This window comes from Mastomys coucha, unplaced genomic scaffold, assembly GCF_008632895.1.
Source record: "Mastomys coucha isolate ucsf_1 unplaced genomic scaffold, UCSF_Mcou_1 pScaffold12, whole genome shotgun sequence".
NCBI classification, from domain to species: domain Eukaryota; kingdom Metazoa; phylum Chordata; class Mammalia; order Rodentia; family Muridae; genus Mastomys; species Mastomys coucha.
In genome coordinates this window covers 42,693,987-42,715,142 of record NW_022196894.1, presented here as the reverse complement: position 1 = coordinate 42,715,142, position 21,156 = coordinate 42,693,987, and the positions used below count along the sequence as shown (strand labels likewise).

The window sequence follows — 21,156 nt, the reverse complement described above, 5'->3', positions numbered from 1 at the left end:
AGACAGTGGTGTTGAGTGTGATTTGAATGGGCATAATCAAGGGAATTCAGATGGGAAGAATTTTAGTAATTTCCTTTTGAAACTTAGGAAAGCTGCTAGGGCAAGGTGTGTGTGACAGGGGTGTCCCTAGATGGAAGCCTTAAAAGGCCATTGTATGAAGCTGTGAAGGTGAATCCTAGATTGCCTTGGAGACCTTAAGATGACAGTGATGCCAGAGCCATCTCATCAGGATACCTGCTGGAGAAAACTGCTAGTGGAAGTGGAAACAGCCTAAGAGAAAGAAGTGTTTTGCATTCATTCATTCCTAGGTACTGCCCTTGCCTTTAATGGTCTAATAACTGTTTTACATTTAGTATTCAGATTTTCATATACCCAAGGTCTCTATCAACATCTGTCTTATGCCAGGGTCCGATATGGCTTTGTTCACAGCTGAGACTAATCTTAGTTAAAAAAAAAAAAAAAAAAAAGTAATGAAGGCATCTCAAGAGCTTTGTATAATCATTTTAAATGTAGTAGATATTTTCCCAGGCTCCTTAACTTTGTCTCAATCTCTTCAAGCCACTAAGTAAAATGGTTCTACAGTAAGCATCATCAAATTGTAATCATTCTTGTATTTCAGAGTATCACCTTTCACCCAGCAACTGATCTTTTACTATATTCATTTTGCTCACTCCCTTTTATTGTTCAATATTTATGGCTTCTACACTCCATCAGTTAACCATTGCAACTGTGAACTAGTCCCTAGTACAGCTGTCATTAATCCGTTCCAGTTTTGGGGAATAATTCTACTCTGAGTAGCCCAGTGATTGAGAATTTGTTTCCTATAAGGTGAGTGAATCCCATATGAAATTACGACCTCTTTAAAGTACCTTAGCTCTATCACTTCTATCCTATCTCATCAGAACTTTGTTCCACAACTGACAGGGGAGGTAGGGGGTCATCTCCAGGAGGAGAGAGAGACCTGGAATAAGGAAGGCACCCAAAGATCAAAGGGAGTGTCTTTAGCTGTTACTCACAGCATTGGGGATATGAAACTTAAAAAGGCCACCTCCTGTGGCTAGTCAGGAACCCCAATGGAACAATACAGACACAAACACAACCACAAAATTTTCAACACCAAGTTTTTCCTGTCTACAAGAAATTTAGGGATGTGGGGATAGAGCAGAGATTGAAGGAATGGCCAACCAATAACTGGCCCAATTTGAAATGCATTCCATGAGCAAGCACCCATCCCTGACAATATTGGTGTTACTCTGTTATCCTTGTAGACAGGAGTCTAGCATGGCTGATTATGAGAGCTCCATCCAGCAGCTTGACTCAGACAGATGCAGACTCCCACAGTAAAACAGTGAATGGGTCCAGCTAACCTGGACCCTTGGAGCTCTCAGAGACTAAAATACCAACCAAAGAACATACACAGTTAGGACCTAGCAGGAGTACATGTGATCTTCATATGGGTCCCAAACTAGAACAGGGACTATACTAAAAGCTGTTGCTTATACATGGGATATGTTCTTCTAGCTGGGCTGCCTGGTCTGGCCTCAGTGGGAGAGGATGGACCTAGCTTCACAAAGATTTGATGTCCCAAAGTGGAGATACTCAAGTGTGTACCCACTGGCTCAAAGGAGAAGGGAGGGATTAGGAAACAGATTTTGAGTGGGGTGCCAGGAGGGGTATGTAAAGTGAATAAACAAAAATAATAATAATAAATTAATTTTTTAAAGCACAGTGAAGAAGCAATTGAAGAAAACACCTGATGTTAGCCTGTGGTCCCTGCAAGCATGCACATACATGTGTACATGAACCCACACATAAATGCATATGCACACGTATGTATACAAACATCTGAATACACACATACACATAAAAATAGATATTCATACAAATAAATATCAAGCAATATTTTTCATTGGTCTATCTGAAGCAATTATTAATGGCTTTTATTGTAACCATAGAAGTAAAGCATTCAACTAAGTCAAAGATCTCTACTCTACTAATATTGTTGGCTACTTGTTAAGTAATAAAACATAATGTTTCCTTTTCATGGCATTTTGTCTAAACAGACAGCAGTACCACCTCCCATAGGTAGAATATAAATGACCTACTTAGGATTATCTGAGATAAATATAGTTTTACAGTGGAATCTTTGAGATAGCAGTATTTTGAGATGACTTGAGAGATGTTTGGTACAAGCTTACACAGAAATCAAGTTTGAACTAAGACTAGGAGAGCAATTCCATGGGTCTGAATGAGACAAGTACATGTGGTAACAGGAATGGGAGAAAGCTAAGAAATGCACACTTCATCCAATACACAAAGCAAATGGGGAGCTGGCTGCTATTGAAGAGTCTGGGAAACAAGGATGTCGATGGGATACTTTGTAAAGATATATGGTTGCATTCTGAAAGATGATTATTAAAAAGAGACTAGATCTCCTGTGGTCACCACTCGAGTTCCCGATCAATTATTGTAACAGACCTGAGCCTACTTAATGTAATCATTAGATTGCAGGAGGGGATAATAAATTCCTGCTGCAGGCTTGGTTTGGTTTTAACAGACTGTCAGCTCAAACTGGCTGTTAGCTTACCAAGGGTGTTGATCTCTCCATCTTCTAGAAGTTGAGATTACAGGTGCTCTAGTAGTGGGCCTGCATGTGCCTTAACCCTAAGGTCTCATGCGTGTTTAGTCTCCAGTTCTAGCACCATGGCTGCCTGTGTGTTGTAGTTAACTCTGGGTAAAATGGATGAGCCTTCAAATTGTAAACAATTGTTAGCTGGATGCTCCTGAGTGTGTCTGCTTGTGGTATTTTAAGTAGAGCCAACATGGCCAAGTTAGGTTCCCTGTTTATCAGGCATACAGGAAAGTGCCCAGGGCAGAAATGCTGATCTAGAGTCCCCAGGCACCAGTACTGCTGTGTCAATCAGAGCTGACTTCATATATCCTCCATGTATAGTAGGTGCCTACAGAATCCAGATGAAGGTAACAAGTCCCCTGGAACTGGGCATCTTGAGCTGCCATGTGGTACTGTGATTGAATCAAGGTCCTATGGAAGAGCAACAGTGCTCTTAACCACTGAGCCATCTCATTTCCCTTGCCCCCAAACTTTTAAATGTAATGTTTCAATAAAATCTTGTTCTCCTGACAAAAAAAGGTTAGACTAGACATAGGGATATGGATTGGATGTCTCTTGCTACTATTCAAGGGAAGGGTAATTAATTAAGACTAGACCTGTTAAGGGCATAAGAGATGCAAGGACATCTCCAGATAGAAGAGATGATAACAGACATTCCAGGTCTGTGATGATGTAAGGCCAGTGCCACCAAACAGCTCCATGTGAAGGAAGGAGAATACTGGGAACAAAGGGGTACAACAAGGAAAGGAATAGGGCAGAACCAAATAAAGTGAAATAGCTTTGAAATCCTACATGGACGGCTATTGTTTTGTAAACTAATGAAAAATTAAATTTTGGAGAATTTTATAGATGAGTAATAAATTTACATCATTGCCAGCCAACTTGCTCCTCTATAACTCCTCTCATGCCTTCCCTCTCCCTCTTAACTTCATGATCTCTTTAATTATTGTTGCATGCACACACAACCTGAGTCCATCTACTGTTGTGTATAAGTATATCATGTGTTTAGGACTGACACATTTTGGGTGAAAACCTAACAGAAGACTGCAACAGAATAATTCTCCACTCAAATGTCAACATTAGCTTCTTCAGGCTTTCTACTCACTTTTTTTCCTCTACTCTGTGTGTTTAGGGCTGTAGCAACTTAGATATGATATTTCCTGCCACAAACAGCCTTTCTTTGTGGAGTGTAAAGATGAAGATTGGGGACATTTATCTATGGAATGATGTTTCTGCTCACACGTTCTTTTTCATTTACCTGAATAGGAAGCAGCACTGTCCTTTGCATATATCTTGCAGTGCCTTTCAAAACCCCACGGATGGCACTGATTCCACTTTGTTTAGCCAAGAGGAGCAATGGATGATATTTTGTTATGAAAAGTCAATATAGTATTCCCACTTAATTCTCCAGACAAAACATTATCAGTAGGGTCTGATCCCTGCCACAACTCTGCTTCTTTGGCTCTCCAGTGTGAACTGAACACTAGAGTCTCTCATGGAACATTTCAGGCTGTCACCAACAGCTTGGACTGCTGAGATACCCTGTCTCAAGAATAGACACTTCTTGAGTGCTTTGGTGGAAAAAGTGGCATTGGTTGGTGAAAGAACAATACATGTGGGCCTTATTTTCCTCAAAACCTCAGTTTTGAATTAACTTTTTCATGTGAGATAACAAAGAAGTCAGATTTGACTTCGGATGTAACGATATACAATTTCTCCAACACAGTTTGTTTGAGGGAGATTATCCTTTCTCCATTGTGTGAAAAATAAAAGGGAATGGGAAGCTAGACATGAGGGGGAAGAGAAAAAGAAGGAAGGCATAGAGGAAGAACGAAGGAAGGAAGGGAGGAAGGGAGGAAGGGAGGAAGGAAGGAAAGAAAGAAAACCGGGAACAGAAAATAATAGAAAAATAATGAACTAAAATTTAAATACATACAAAAACAAAACTCAAACCTATAGACTTATCAAGAAAAAAGATAGAGAAGATACACATAAATAGTGTCAAAATGAAAGGAAAAAAGTTACAACTGTCGTCCTAAAAACAAAAATATCATAAGAAAGCCAAGTGCAGTTGTTCACATCTGGGATCCCAGCCCATGCTTACTAGGATGACATAGTGATACCCCTGTTTCTATAGTCATGCTCTAGCTGTTGATAATAATAATAAGTAGTAATAATAATAAATTGAAATTAAAATATCATAAAGACTACCATGAATATTTTCTAATTAGCAAACCAAATAACTGAAAAGTAGAGAATGTTAGAAACATACTGCCCATAAGGAAGCATTATGAGTAAAAGAAAACTCTGAACAAACACAACTAGTAATAACACTAAACCATTAATAATGTAACTCCCAATTAAAAAAATAAAAAAGGGTTCAGGACATGATGCCTTTGCTGGACAATTCTAGCACTTAAATAATAGCAAGTACCAAGCCTGTCCCAAATCCAAAGAATTCTATTTCCACTTCACACTGATACCAAAACTAAAGACATCATAAGAAAGAAATACTATAACCCAGTATTCTTGATGAAGACAGATGTCTCACAATCTTTTCTTTAAATATAAGTGGCAGCATTCACAACTCTTGAGTTCTGTACATCTGTATAAGCAGGGTTGGATGGGAAACACTAGGTCTGTTGCCAGATCGTGCAATAATGTGACACTCTTGGTCCACGGCCAGAATGGCCTAGAAATGTCTGACTATAGGTAAGTGCTGCCATAGCTGACTGTGTGCAGCTGCTGTCTCTGCTGTTTCCATCTTCACTGGTGCCAGAACTCTGCTTCTTTGGCTCTCCAATGTGAACTGAACACTAGAGTCTCTCATGGAACATTTCAGGCTGTCACCAACAGCTTGGACTGCTAAGATACCCTGTCTCAAGATTGTGCAGTGATTAGAGTCTCTGCTTATCCTGTGTAAGAATAATCACCTAATCTATTTTTAATATATATTCCTTCTCATAGTTCTGTTCCACTAAAAAAATCCTGATTCATGAAAAGATAAGGCCGAATTTTAACTAATAAACTCTGGAGATTTCAATTATACAGGATTACAGGAAAAGACAATCAAACAGGTGAAGGAAATGAACAAAACCATCCAGAATCTAAAAAATGGAACTAGAAACAATAAAGAAATCATAAAGGGAGACAAACCTGGAGTTTGAAAACCTAGGAAAGAAATCAGGAGTCATAGAGACAGGCATCACCAACAGAATACAAGAAATAGAAGAGAGCATCTCAGGGGCAGAAGATACCATAGAAACACTGACACAACAGTCAAGGAAAATGCAAAAAGCAAAAAGTTTCTAACCAAAACATCCAGGAAATCCAGGACACAATGAGAAGAACAAACCTAAGGACAATATGTATAAAAGTGAGTGAATATTCCCAACTTAAAGGGTCAGTAAATATCTTCAACAAAATTATAGAAGACAACTATCCTAACCTAAAGAAAGATGCCTCTGAATATACAAGAAGCCTACAGAACTCCAAATAGACTGTTTCTTGGTGTGTACCACATAATGGTCTTGAAATCATGCTTCTCCTATCTCAGCTTCTCTGTTATTAGGATTGTATATTTGATGTTCTCATACTATACTATGGTTTTCAGAACAGCTTACATATTTCAAAATTATTTATACAACCAAAAGAAATATAGACAATTAATTTGGGAGGTGGCTTGTAAGGGAGCAACAAAGAATGAGACTGAATGTTTTGCTTGATATTCATCATTATTGTATGATGGACCAGAAAAGAAATTCTCACATAATAATCAAAACACCAAATGCTCTAAGCAAACAAAGAATTTTAAAAGCAGTAAGGGAAAAAGGTCAAGTAACATATAAAGGCAGGCCTATCAGAATTACACCAGAATTCTCACCAGAAACTATGAAAACTAGAAGACCCTGGGCAGATGTCATATAGATCCTAAGAGAACACAAATGCTAGCCCACGCTACTATACTCATCAAAACTCTCAATCACTCTACATGGAGAAAACAAGATATTCCATGACAAAACCAAATTTATATAATATCTTTCTTCAAATTCAGCCCTACAAACGATAGTAGATGGAAAATACCAACACAAGGAGTGAAACTACACCCTAGAAAAAGGACACCTCACACAAACCCACAGAAACATAATTCCACCTCTAACAAAAATAACAGGAAGTAACAATCACTTTTCTTTAATATCTCTTATTAAGAGAACTAATATTAGCAATCATATCCTAATCGATTGAAATTCAAAAGTATGAGGAATTAGAAATTTGTTGGCTGTCATCCAGTGGTCTCTCTAATTTAGTAATAGGAGACATGGGTCCAGTATTGTACAATCCATATGCACTTTCCGCTTGTTTGTACATGACAGTGTCTTGGTGTGTACGACATAATGGTCTTGAAATCATGCTTCTCCTATCTCAGCCTCTCTGTTATTAGGATTGTTTATTTGATGTTCTTATACTATACTATGGTTTTCAGAACAGCTTACATATTTCAAAATTATTTATACAGCCAAAAGAAATATAGACAATTAATTTGGGAGGTGGCTTATAAGGGAACAACAAAGAATGAGACTGAATGTTTTGCTTGATATTCATCATTATTGTATTAATTTTGAAGAAGGGGAACTTATAAGTTACTCCTTTTCTGAGATGAATGCTTTTCAAAATCATTACAGCCAGTGAACCAGAATCTTACCCTCACCTAATGTCTGTGCTGTCCTCCAAGCAGAACCATTATTCATTGAAACAGTTAATGAATGGATAGACCATCTTAATACACACACCATTTTTTACATTAAAGTAACTTATTCCCTGTGGGCTGAGAATAATGACAATCACTCAAGTCAAGTAGCTTTGGCCATGGCAGGAAATATGTCTCCAAACAATCATGCCTACAATTCATTCCTTGATGCAGCATAATTGTCAACTGTTAGCTTAACTACTATGGAGGTAAAATCCTTTGGTGATGTGAGGGATATTGAAGTACAGCCTTATTACAGTGGAAAAATGCCAAATATTACCAGTATATGTATTCCTAATACTTCCCTGCAAAGAAAATGGAGGTAAAATTTATATCACCCCATTACCATCCCTTTAGCATGTAAAGTACTTCAAGATCTCACACATACATATATAGTTCAAATACAATTGCTCTTTGATAAGTACATCAGAATGAATGTCAAAAATACACAATTCATAATATCCATAATACTGTTGTGTATGAGATGTCAGCACTTTTATAGCAATACAAGGAGTTGAAAATACTGTCATTACAAATGCTTTCTCTCTATCTCTCTTATAGACCTGACAAAGATATGAATCCAGTTCCATTAAATAGTAGAGTGAATATCATAACCTTAAGACATATCACCCAACTGGTTAATTAAAAATGGAAAGTATAAATGTAAAGTATGAATATAAAATATATAAGAATAAGAATATGGAGAAATGCACATTCAAACACAATTGGAGAAAATGTAAACTGACACAGTTTGACTGATCTATTAACAATAAAAACGAGTTCCAACTGACAGGGCCATGATACTCTGCCACACATACTCCAGTGGAGTCTGCATGACAGCAGCCCACAGAGGAGAAATGCTTCAAGGAAGTTAGCCTCCTGGAATTCTTTGGCATCTCCTAACATGGATGTGTTCCAGTTTTGTTTTTGTGATAATTGATGGAGAGTTTTGTGTGCTTTCTTTCTGTATTGTTTTATTATAGGAATAGAGGTGCCCCAAGCCAAACTAGATTAAATGTTGTTTCTTGGCCCCCACAGTGTTCCAGCATCCTAATCAGTGTTGAGCTGTTGTCAGCTTGGAATTTCACGAGGATGCTACTTAATCAGACAGATTGTCTCCAGAGAAGGAGAAAGAGATCAGGCATTAGAGTTTACTGTCAACAAAGTTACACAGTCACTTATAGCAGACTGCTTTACATATTAGAGGGAAGCTAGTGGGCTCCCCTGCCAAAGGAAGTCTGCCACAAATGCTCCCAGGAATCACTCCCAGGAGCTAAAGCAATGTATTCTTCATGAAAGGTTAACAAGAATGAGACCCCTGGTGCATACTTCTGACAGCTCAGAAGAATTACATAGTTGGGTATTTACTTAGGGCTGGTAAGGTGGCTCAGCAGGTAAGAGCACCAACTGCTTTTCTGAAGGAACCATTCTCACCTAACTACTAAGTTTGAGCTGACTTTGATGTGGCCACTGCCTGCCTAGTTCCTGTCAATTACCATGACTGATATTTTATCTAAAATCTTTTTTTTCTTATGTATATGACTATAAAAGCTTCATGCTTACTTTGTGAAAGTACTCTTAGATCCAACACTCCCTTGTGTGGTGTCTGTTTGTCAATCCACAGACTTCTTGCACCTGTACCAGGACCCTGATTTCTCCATGGGTTGAGGGACCTTCAAGGCTGGCCTGTCCCGTGGCAATACTCAAAGAAATCATCTCAAAGTGAAGAGATTCACCACAAGAAACATTACACATACTATTGTTTAATACTATACACAACACAAAATCTAAATGCCCATCCAAGGGCCATGATTAATTAACTTACAGTGTAATAATATAAGGGAATTATATGTAGCTATTAAAAAGAATGAGGTAGTTTTACGTATGCTGAGATAAAATTATCTCCAATAATCACTTTATAAGTTTTTTTAAATCCATAACTCCAGTGTGTTTTGAACAAGAAGATGTCTTGACAAGCAGATTTGTGCATATATACATATTTGTAAATAAACATATAATTGCACACTCATACCATAGTCATGTCATACACAGGAATTTTTTTGGAAGAACTCACACGAAATTCTTTAGTGATGATTGTTCCTTCTGCAGTTATTTCTTGAGGAAACTCAGTTTTCATCATACTATATTGCACAGTTTGATATTTTACCATGACCATGTGATTTCTTTGTAATACTTAAACCAGTTCTTCCTAGAATTCAAGGTAGCAGCAAAGATTCCAAACTTCCAATGATAGAACTTAAATGCAAATCCATTAGAACATTTGTGCTCTCTAAGAACTTTGGAAGAGCTAATTTCCAAGTAGTCCTTCCATTGTGGAATTTAAAGAAAGCAAAGCAGTAAGTATACTGTCTCTTGACTTCTTTTTCTTGGTTCTAGATTCCAATGGCCAACAAAGTAACTCAATCTGTGTGATTGACTTCGCCTTGTGATAATGGAAATATCTCCAACTTGGTCACAGTATCGTAGAATGGACTGTTCTTCTCTGTGTAACTAGCATAAGGCTGCATTTCATTCTTGAAAAAAGTTCAAAGTTAAAATTCATTCAAAAGAACTAGAAATCATTACCAAAATTACCCATGTTTCTACCATGTTAGCATCTACTAATAATGCTTATAAGTGTGTCTCTGACTCAGAAGATCAAGGCTTTGTTCTAATAATATATATATTGTGTGAGATGGTTGTTGAGTGAATGTGGACATGTAGAGGAATGAGGTGATATAAGAAGTATTTCAAAGAATGAGTCAAAGAAAATAAGAAACTGGTCTTAGAAGACTAAGAAACATTTGCTTTAAGCTTAGAAAAGAAAAAAAAATATAGTGGTGTTTCAATGGAGAAGTAGAGAATTAGACACTGTCACATGGAGAAGGGAACATCTAATGGATTTCTCCAGAGACTACAATCCAAATATGATAAAGTTGTTAAGATACAGTTTATCAGATGATAACATAGGTTGGAAAATAGATAGATGGAGAGATAGACTTTTATATACTGAATTTTCTCTTTGTTATAGTAGTTGCAAATCAGTATATTCCATTCATTTCAGGTAATTTCTGATTTACTGAGACATTCATATTAATTAATCAAAAATTTTTGATACTGTAACTGTTTTTAAGATATATCCATTTGATAGGTATTTAGCAAAATAAGTGTGTCTAGCTACTAACTGCAATATCAGATTTGTTTTGTTCAACAAAAACATGAATACTGATGCAAATTACAGAATATTCTGCTAGATTTAAGTTCATGTGGCTTTAAAGTTTGCAAATATTTATTAATTTCTCTTACCTCCTCAATAGCTGGAGTAGCTTCTGATTTTGGCAATTTACATTTTCTAAAAAAGCAAAGCAAAGAAAACAATCTGGTGTGACTGAAGGCAACATCATTGTTTAGAACAAGCAGTTATAGTATCAAAATGTTCTACTAATTAATATGTAAGTCTCAGTAAATCAGAAATGAATTGCCAGAAATGAATGAAATACTCTAGTTTGCAGTTATTATGACCAAGAATTTTGGTTCTTAGGCAAAAAAGAAAAACATCAAAATAGGAGCTTGCAATAAAAATTATGTGATGCTGTCTCTCTGTTATATAAAAAGAAATATTGTAGTTATTTCCTCAAAATAAAGATATAAGCATGTCCTAATTCTCAGCCCTAATTGGCTTAATTCACAGTGCTTGGACACCTGAACAACTCACAAAACACTGTCATCATGCAAGGTAATCCCATTCTAATACTTCATGTGTCCTTTTTGCTTACAAAACATTGTTGTTCCTCCCTAATGTAACAGTCAGTCAGTCAGCCAGTCAGTCCCATATTTCTCACCCTTTTGTAATCCAATAAGGTTAAAGAAAATTTTCATCACTTAATACCTGAAACCACTGATTTTCAAAAGACGAATGCATCCTATGATGATGAAAATAATAATAGATAGTCTGATGTAGGAAATATATGGTCGTAATAATTGGTCACCTGTAATGATAGACAGAAAATTTTATGGTTCAAATATGATATGTCCACATAATAATATGCTGGAATTCATGTCTGGTACTGAAATATTCTCAAAAGCAGGTGGCCAGAAAGATCATGAGCTACAGCGGGGGAAAGGGTGCAGGTCTTCTACTATTTTTTTCTTTCTTTTTTTTTTCTGGGTACATTTTTTTATTAGATATTTTCTTTATTTACATACAAATTTCTCCTTTACCAGTTTCCCCTCCAAAAAACAAACAAACAAACAAAAACAACAAGAACAAACCCCTGTTGCCTCCCCCCTCCCCATGCCTGCCATCACACCCTCTCCCACTTCTTGGCCCTGGCATTCCCCTACACTGGGGCACAGAACCTTCACAGGGCTGAGGTCCTCTCTTCCTATTGATGATCAACTTTGTAATTCTCTACTATACACATGCTGCCAGAACAATCAGTCCCACCATGTATAGTCCTTGGTGTGTGGTTGTGTCCCTGGGAGCTCTGAAGGTACTAGTTAGTTCATATTGTTGTTCATCCTAAGGGGCTGCAAACCCTTCAGCTCCTTTGGTCCATTCTCTAACTCCTTCATTGGGGACCCTGTACTTAAACTGTGAGCCTTTACATCTGTGTTAGTCAGGTACTGTCAGAGCCTCTCAGGAGATAGCTATATTTAGGCTGGCTTGTCCTTCCTTCAGTCTCTGCTCCATAGTTAATCTCTGCAACTCCTTCCGTGGGTATTTGGTTCCCCCTTTTAAGAAGGAATGAAATTTTGGTCTTCCTTCTTCCTTAGGTGCTTCTCAGCCATTTGGTGTTCATCAATTGAGAATTCTTTGTTTAGCTCTGTACCTCATTTTTAATAGGGTTATTTGGTTCTCTGGAGTCTAACTTCTTGAGTTCTTTGTATACATTGGATATTAGCCCTCTATCAGATATAGGGTTGGTAAAGATCTTTTCCCTTCCCTGCAAGTGGAAAGCCTGCCTCCAGGGAGCGCTTTAACCCAGAGACTCAGGTGAAATCCGCCATTTTCTCTCTGGTGAGTTTCTAAGATGGGACCAGCCAGCCAGGAGGCACAGGCCCCACGAGTCACAGGGGAGCAAAAGGGCAGCAGGGACAGAGACACTAAGAACATCTAACACCCAAAATCAAGAGATGGTGAAAGGCAAACACAAGAATCCTACCAAAAGAAACCAAGACTACTTGGCTTCATCAGAACCTAGTACTCTCACTGCAGCAAGTCCTCAATATCCCAAAACACCAGAAAAGCAAGAATTAGATCTAAAATCATAGCTCACAATGCTGATAGAGGAACTTAAGAAGGACTTGAATAACTCCCTTAAAGAAATACAGGAGAACACAGGTATTTTTTTCTAAATGGACACACTGTCCATTGTCTTCTAAACATTTATTTTATACTCATAAATTAATGCTGCTTTCAGTCTGGGTCAGAAAAATTATTTTCAGTGACCGATGGGTTAATACAGGAACCCATAACTGCTCAACTTTCTGAGAATAAATGGTTGTTGAATCTTAAACGTTGTATCTCTAGCACCCCAACTAGTTTCAAGGAACATGGAGGAAGAGTGGCAAAAACAGTGTAAGAGCCAGAGGATAAGAAGGACTGTTGTAAAACCCTATCCTCCTGGCATAAAATAGGTGTTGAACTCAAAGCTGCAGGAGCTACAGGTACAACACTCGACCTGTCAACATTCCACCATTCATGGGGGAATGGATCATAGGTTGACCTTGTTCAATTACATAATTCCCCATACATACTCATGCAAGCAACCTGAGTTAAATACAATGTGACACACACACACCAACAATGACAACAGCACAACATCCACAGCATGCACATCTACACATAACACACACATGCATAAGAAGAAGTATGATGGGGCATGTTGAAAAGAAGTTCAATGGAAGGAAAGAGAAAGGATAATAAGAGAAATATTATCAAACACATTCATGCATCATGTGCACGTGAGTGAGCATGTGTGTGTGTGTGTGTGTCAAAATTTTAAGGATAAGGATAACTTTAAAAACGTGTCTCAGAACTTTCAGAGACTAACCAAATATCTATCTCTTTATTCAAAAAAGGGAAAGAAAGCAAAAGATCTCTTTTGGGAAAAGAAAAAATGATGCAGGCAGTTCTGTTGCTTGCTGTCTTTGCAGAATGCTAAGAACCCTATTTCCTCGGAACAAAGAGAAGGGACTGGCAGAGTACCAGTAACTCAGAACATTTCATATAAATATGGAATATATGTATATAAGTTCATATTACTCAGATTTTTACAACTGTGAATGAGAAGCTGTGTTGTGCAAAGATATTACTGGTAACTGCCATTCTGTGTCCTGAAACCCAATATAAGGGTAGAGATGTTCTCATTTTTATCATTGTATCATAAGCTTCAAATATTTAAATAATTTCCAATAAATATTGGCTTCAGAGAAAAATGGAATGAGCAGGAAAACCTGGTGCTCACTTTGAACAACTGCAAGAAAATCAGGAAGAAAAGAACCACCACTATTGATTATTTACTCAATAAGCATAAAACCTATAAAAGTATTGATGTATTATATCAATAATGTGAGATTTAAAGTCTACACATCACTGAAGGATGAAAATGTATTATGATGCTCCTTTTAAAAAGGCATTTAGAGAAGTACAGATTAGAATTATTTAGTACTGGCAATTATTTTCCCTTGATACAAAGTTACAAAATACATTTCAGGCACAGCAGTAGATTCCTAGCTTTAGAGTAATGTCTACATGAGCTGTTCAAGTTGTCTTCCCTGTTCTGAACTATTAATTATCTACTACTGAAGAATAAATTAAATACCAGTTCCCTCCCGAGGAAGGAGCAACTGCTCTGTAATCCCCCCAGACAGGCAGCAGATAAAGGCAAATCATACACTCAAACTACAAAGAGAGATCTTATCTCAGAAGAAGAAAAAGATGGAGTAAAAAAGAAAAAAAAACAGAAAAAGAAAGGAAAAACAGGGAGACAGCCCTGTACATAGCAGAGCAGGTAAAAGCACACACTGCCAAACCTGAGGAGCAATTTCTATCCCATATGGTAGATGGACATGTTGTTCTCTGGCCCCTGCATACTTACTATGGCACATTCACAAGCACACACACACATGCACACACACACGCACACACACATATAAATACTAAAGGCAAAAAGAGTTAAGGTACTCACCACTTCTATGCAGATCTATGAACAGAGTCTGGTTACCAGTCAAATGAGAGACAAAGCAGGACACAACAGACACATTGTTCTGCTCCCAGTGACACGTGCTCCTGACAGTCACCGTGCCATTGCTGTGTGATTCATCCTTAATGACACAATCCCCATCTGGATTCCAAAAGATCTGCGCAGCAGGCTTGCCTGCAATTGCCTCACAAACTGCAGTTCTATTTTTCCCTGGAAAGTAGGTTACCTCAGGAGGCACTGGAGAGATGGATAGGAAATAAAGATTCAGTCTTGTCACAAATTACATGGACATTTTTTCTAGCTAAAGTTGCTGAACTGAAATAGCAAAATATGTGACATTGTCACTTACCCAGCACTTGGAGGCCATAGACTTTTTGGAAATTCCCTTCAGGTGTTGCTATCTCACATGAGTAATTCCCCTCATGCTGGGGGGAGACTGCACTGGTCTGAAGGCCAGGACTGAGGTCAGGTGTGAAGACCCAGGTGATGCTTCTGCCCGAGCAGTTGGTTTCATTGGTCTCCATTGTGTCTACTCTGTAGGCTATTATGCAGGAAGGCTGGCCTCTGGGCATTATCATCCATGTTATTAACATTGCTTTTTTCAGTGGAATTGAAGGGCAGCAGAGCAGAGCCTTTGTTCCCATCTGTACAGACACCATAGTGTTCACTGGATACACACAGAGAGAGAGAATGAGAAAAGGAAACCTTGTGAGTTAGGTCTAGCCACACTAACTTATACGAACTTACACTAGAACAATGCTTGACTAATGGAAGTATTACAGCAATAGTAGATTTTTCTCACATTTCTTGGTTTTGATATGTTCAATCTATCAGAATTAAATATGCTATTCATCTTCTAAAGTAAAAGTTCAGGCATGTGGGCTACACACATCTTGCACCATAAATCCTCACATTGCTTGTACATTGACATAAATTGTCCACGATGGATACAAGTTTGCTGAGTGGTGATTACTTGACAGAATTATCTGTCACAATCACTTGTGACAAAAGTCAGTAATGCTATTGCTTTAACAGGAGCAGAACTTGATGGGAATAAGCCCTGTTTATGATAAACATTGTGTTAACTATTTCTACTGTCCTATTTCAATGTCACTTGCCTCTCTGGGGAACTCAAGTCCTCACAAGTCATATCCAAACAAAGATCACCTAATCAAGCAAAGAAAGAAATTCTACAACACAGACCTGGGAGGGTGATAATGCCACAGTCTTTCCATCACTCCCTCTAAGATGGCAAAGGTTTAGAGGCAAGTGTTCAGGGTCCCTCACACCATAACACTACATCACCAGACGCTGCTACTCATCCTCAATCTGTCCAGCAACCAAGGCCTTAGTCACTGTGTCTAAGCCAGGTCAAGTCTCCATTCCCACAAGATAAGCAAGAATATTACCTTCTGCCACAGGAGATGAATTGTTCTGTGTTGTTTGCTTGTTCTTATCAGTGCAAGTTGACTCTAGAAAATATTTGAATACAAGTGCTTAAATATTTAAATGATTGTAAGCAGTAATTTAAACTTTTATCATCACTGATATGTCAGCATTTTGGAAATTGCATTTATAAGATATCAATCAGTTGTTTCCCATTCATGAGTAACTTTATTTTGCCAAATACTTTACAGTAACCCTGCCTTCCTTCTTCCAGCTCCTTGCCAGGTCCAGTGTAGGCATACCACATAAGCTGACTTCATTAAACTCTTTCTTCAGATGTCACCCCCTAATTAAAGCCATGTGATCCTAGGCACCCTGCACCAATATAGTAGATTTGCAGCTTGATCTTCATGCATGTTGATCTCAACAACTGCAGCTACTATGAAGTGCTAGTGTGTTTTTAATAGTAAAGTTGGACTAACTATAAATGTATATTTCAAACAAAAGTAAAATAACATCTATACTAAATGTCAGAAGAGACCACGAAAGTACAGAAAATCTCCAATTAAGAACAAAAAGGAAAAAACAACAACAAAAATCTGTCATTAGCTGGGCAGTGGTGGTGCACACCTTTAGTCCCAGCACTTGGGAGCAGAGGCAGGTGGATTTCTGAGTTTGGGACCAGCCTGGTCTACAGAGTGAGTTTCAGGACAGCCAGGGGTATATAGAGAAATCTTGTCTCAAAAACAAAAAACAAAACAAACAAAAAAAAATCTGTCATTAGCTGGAAATAAGTTGGAATCAGAAGACATGCTATTAAGCAGACTATGCCAGGTACAATGAGGTGAATGAACTATGGAATTGCATGTGAAAGCAAAATGAACCCAAAATCAAGAAGCAGAGTGGGGTTACACTGGACTGTGATGGGTGTGGACAAGGGGAGGGGCTGATCATGGAGGAAGACAGTTCTTTCTTTCGTTTCTTCAGAACAGAGAGTGCATTATAAACCACAAAATACAGCTGCTTGATTTCAATGGAAAATAGATTCTTTTACAAAACTAGATTATAATTGTGGTTCCCCTTCCATAACTCATCCTAGACCCTCCACACCTACCCAAATCCACATCCTTTCTTGCTCTCTCTCATTGAAAAACAAACAGCAGACATCTAAAAAATAATAAAATAAGGTAAACTAAAAACAAACAGGAGACAAAAGAAGATAAAAACACAAGGAATACATGTAGACACAGAGACACACATTCTCATGCATAGAAATCTCATAAAAACACCAAACCAGAAAGCATAATGTAAAAATAACAGACCTTTGAGGGACAAAATTTCGAGACCAAGCATTATGACTCAAAATGTCTCCTTGTGCCTAGAAGGCCTCGTTTTCTTGGTATCTTCCATTGCCACTGGCTCTTACAATATTTTTTGTTCTCTCTTCAGCAGACTTCTCTGATGCTTGGAAGGAGGGATTTAATGGAGACATCCCATTTAGGAGAGTTATCTTTTTTCCTATGGTAACGTGCAGTATACCTTCCAGTACCATGATGAAGGGATGAAGATTCTAGATAGGCAGCAGCCCAACTTCTCCATGCTCCCTGAGTTGCATAGGTTTGGTCTTTAGAAAAAAGGCTGACCATCATTTTATGGAGATGAACCACCTGATTTTTAACAAAGATGCTAAAATATATGCATTGGAGGAAGGTAACCTTAACAAAGAATGCTGTGAAAATTGGATGTTTATATGTAAATGAATGAGAACAGATTCCTGTCTCTCATTTATATAGGAGTAAATTCCAAATGGATCAAAGACGTTAATATGAGACCTAAACCTCCTGATGCTATTAGTGGTAAAAGTGGAAAGTAACATTCGAGACATAGCAGGAAAGAACACTTTAGCAATTTAGGAAATATTCACTTAAGATATATCAATAGACACATGTAGTAGTTACTTAGGAAATACAGTCAACAATTGGCAAGGGATTTCATTAAGTCAAGAAGTTTCTGTACAGCAAAGGAAAGAACTGAGTTAAAAAAATGGGAGATGGAATGAGAGAGAAATGTTAACTAACTATATATCTGATAGTGGACAAATAAACAGAATATACAAAAAACTTAATAAAGTAACAAAAATCAAAGAGCCCAATTAACAAATAACTGAAGATGTGTGGACAGAGGAATATACTGTGGGACACACTGTGACATACTAGAGCCTCCAAATGAGATATTTATTTATTTATTTATTTAGCCCATACAAAATGAGCTGCGTTATTTTGCTATTGCTGTTGCTATTCTTGGTTGTGGTGGTGGTGGTGATGGTGGTGGTGATTTGTGTGTTTGTCTGGCCTTGATGGTGGGGGAGGGTGCTAGGGCAAAGGGAGAATATGAGGGGACAGAGAGGTGAGGAGGCTGGGGTGCATGATGTGAGACTCACAATTAACCATTTTTTTAAAGAAATATAAATTAGCTTCCATAGTAATAGCCAAAATTTGGAAAGGAACAAGAGATTCTTTAATAAATAAATAGCTAAGTACATTATATTATATACAGAAATGACAATATCACTTGGTGCTTGAAAAAAATAAGCTATCAGAGTTAAGGATGTAGATAGAGTGCTTGCCTACTATACTCAAAGCCCTACGTTCAATCCCCAGCCCTGGATGGAACTGGACATGGTAAGCTATATATGTAATTCCAGAAATCAGTTGGTTAGAAGCCCAAAGAATAGAAGTTTACCAAATTATTAGCCAATCAAGTTCAGTTTATAAGAATAATCCTACAACATAACAAGTAGGATTTGTCTCAGGGATGCAAGGCTGGTTCAACATTCAGAGACCCATCATACCAACAGGCTAGCAGGGAAAGGCATTATCAGTAGATGCTAAAGAAGCATTTGGCACACTCTCACAGTCACCAATGAAGAACTCTCAGTAAACTATTCAGTCACATTAGAAAACCAGTTTTGAAAACTAGAAAGACTATCTGAATAAATACATTATAAGAATAAAGGTACTCAAATGGCCAGTACATACATGGTAAAGATTAATAACTCTAAAGGAATGCAAATCAAAAACCCAATAAAATAATCACTACCTTCCTACAAGCATAAACAAATTAAAATGACATATGGAGTGTTATTAGTGTCAACTTTCTCAACCTACACAGATCTGTGTCTATAAGACCTGGTATTTGAATATCAAAAGGCTAAGAAGCACCTAAAGAAATGTTCAACATCCTTAGTCATCAGTGAAAGACAAATCAAAACAATCCTGAGATTCCACCTCACACCAGTCAGAATGGATAGGATTAAAAAACTCAGGTGACAGCAGATGCTGGAGAGGTTGTGGAGAAATAGGAACACTCTTTTATTGCTGGTGGGATTGCAAGCTGATACAACCACTCTGGAAATCAGTTTGGCGGTTCCTCCAGAAATTGGACATAGTTCTACCAGAGGACCCAGCTATACCACTCCTGGGCATATACCCAAAAGATACTGCAACATGTAAGAAGGACACATGCTCCACCATGTTCATAGCAGCCTTATTTATATTAGCCAGAAACTGGAAACAACCCAGATGTCCCTCAACAGAGGAATGGATACAGAAATTGTGGTACATCTACACAATGAAATACTACTCAGCTATAAAAACAATGAATTTATAAAATTCTTACGGAAATGGGTAGATCTGGAGAATATCATCCTGAGTGGGGTAACCCAATCACAAAAGAACACACTTGGTATGCACTCTCTGATAAGTGGTTATTAGCCCAGAAGTTCAGAATACAGGAAGAATAACCCACAAACCACAAGAAACTCAAGAAGAAGGAAGACCAAAATGTGAACATTTCATTCCTTCTTAAAAGGGGGAACAAAATACCCATGAAAGGAGTTGCAGAGACTAACTATGGAGCAGAGACTGAAGGAAAGACAATCCAGCCTGATATAGCTGTCTCCTGAGAGGTTCTGATAGTACCTGACTAATACAGAAGTAGAGGCTCACAGCCATCCATTAAACTGAGTACAGGGTCCCCAATGAAGGAGTTAGAAAAAGGACAAAAGGAGCTGAAGGGTTTGCAGCCCCTTAGGACAAACAACAATATGAACTAACTAGTACCCACAGAGCTCCCAAGGACTCAGCCACCAATCGAGGAGTACACATGGTGGAACTGCTTGCTCTGGCAGCATGTGTATAGTAGAGGATTGCAAAGTCGGTCATCGATGGGAGGAGAGGCCCTTGGCCCTGTGAATGTTCTGTGCCCCAGTGTAGGGGAATTCCAGGGCCAATAAATCAGAGAGGGTTGGGGTGGCAAGCAGGGGAAGGGGGGAGGCAACAGGGGTTTGTTTTTGTTGTTTTTTGTTTTTTTTGGGGGGGAGGAGAAACTTGGAAATTGGAAATCATATGACATGTAAATAAAGTATCTAATAAAAAAAATTCAGAGAACAGAAACAGACTGCCTTCCAAATGCAGTTGGTTTTGTTTCAATTTTACATGGGAAATAAAATGTCTTCTTACACACTCACACACACACAAAAACCCAATAAAATAATCACTACCATTCAACAAGCACAAACAAAATTAAAAAGACATATGGAGTGTTGGTAGTGTCAACTTTGTCAACGTACACAGATCTGTGCCTATAAGACCTGGGATTTGAAGACCTTAAAGAATGGGGCAGACTACAGTCTAATGCTGAACACAATCTTACTTCAGTTTAGTATACTTTTATACATAGTATACAAAGAAAGCAATGAAGAAGAGGAGGAAGGTGTGAAGGCAATGAAGAGGATAGAAACTCCATAGGAATAATAGCAGGGTCAACTAACCTATACTCTCAGGGCTCTCAGAGTCTGAACCACAAACCAAAGAACACACACAGGCTGCACCTAGGTCTCCGCACTCATATGTAGCAGATGTCCAGCTTGACCTTCATGTGGATCCTCAACAACTGGTCTATCTCAAAAGCTGTTGCCTGTAGATGGGATATATGCTACTAGCTTGGCTACCTTGTCTGGCTTCAGTGGGAGAAGTGCCTAGCCTCACAGGTAACTAAAGTACCTGTATAGGGAGAGACCAGGGGGGCATCCACCTCCTCTGAGGAGAAGGGAGAGGATGGGAGAAGACCATGGGAGAGTGTGACCAGGAGGGAGACAGTGAGCAGCATGTAAAGTGAATAAG

The 21,156-nt window shown here is 38.2% G+C and overlaps 1 pseudogene; it reads right to left on the bottom strand.

The window, feature by feature from the left end:
* Positions 1-9,772: 9,772 nt before the first annotated feature.
* LOC116083257 lies at positions 9,773-17,525 on the bottom strand (annotated as a pseudogene).
* Between the last annotated feature and the right edge of the window lie 3,631 nt (positions 17,526-21,156).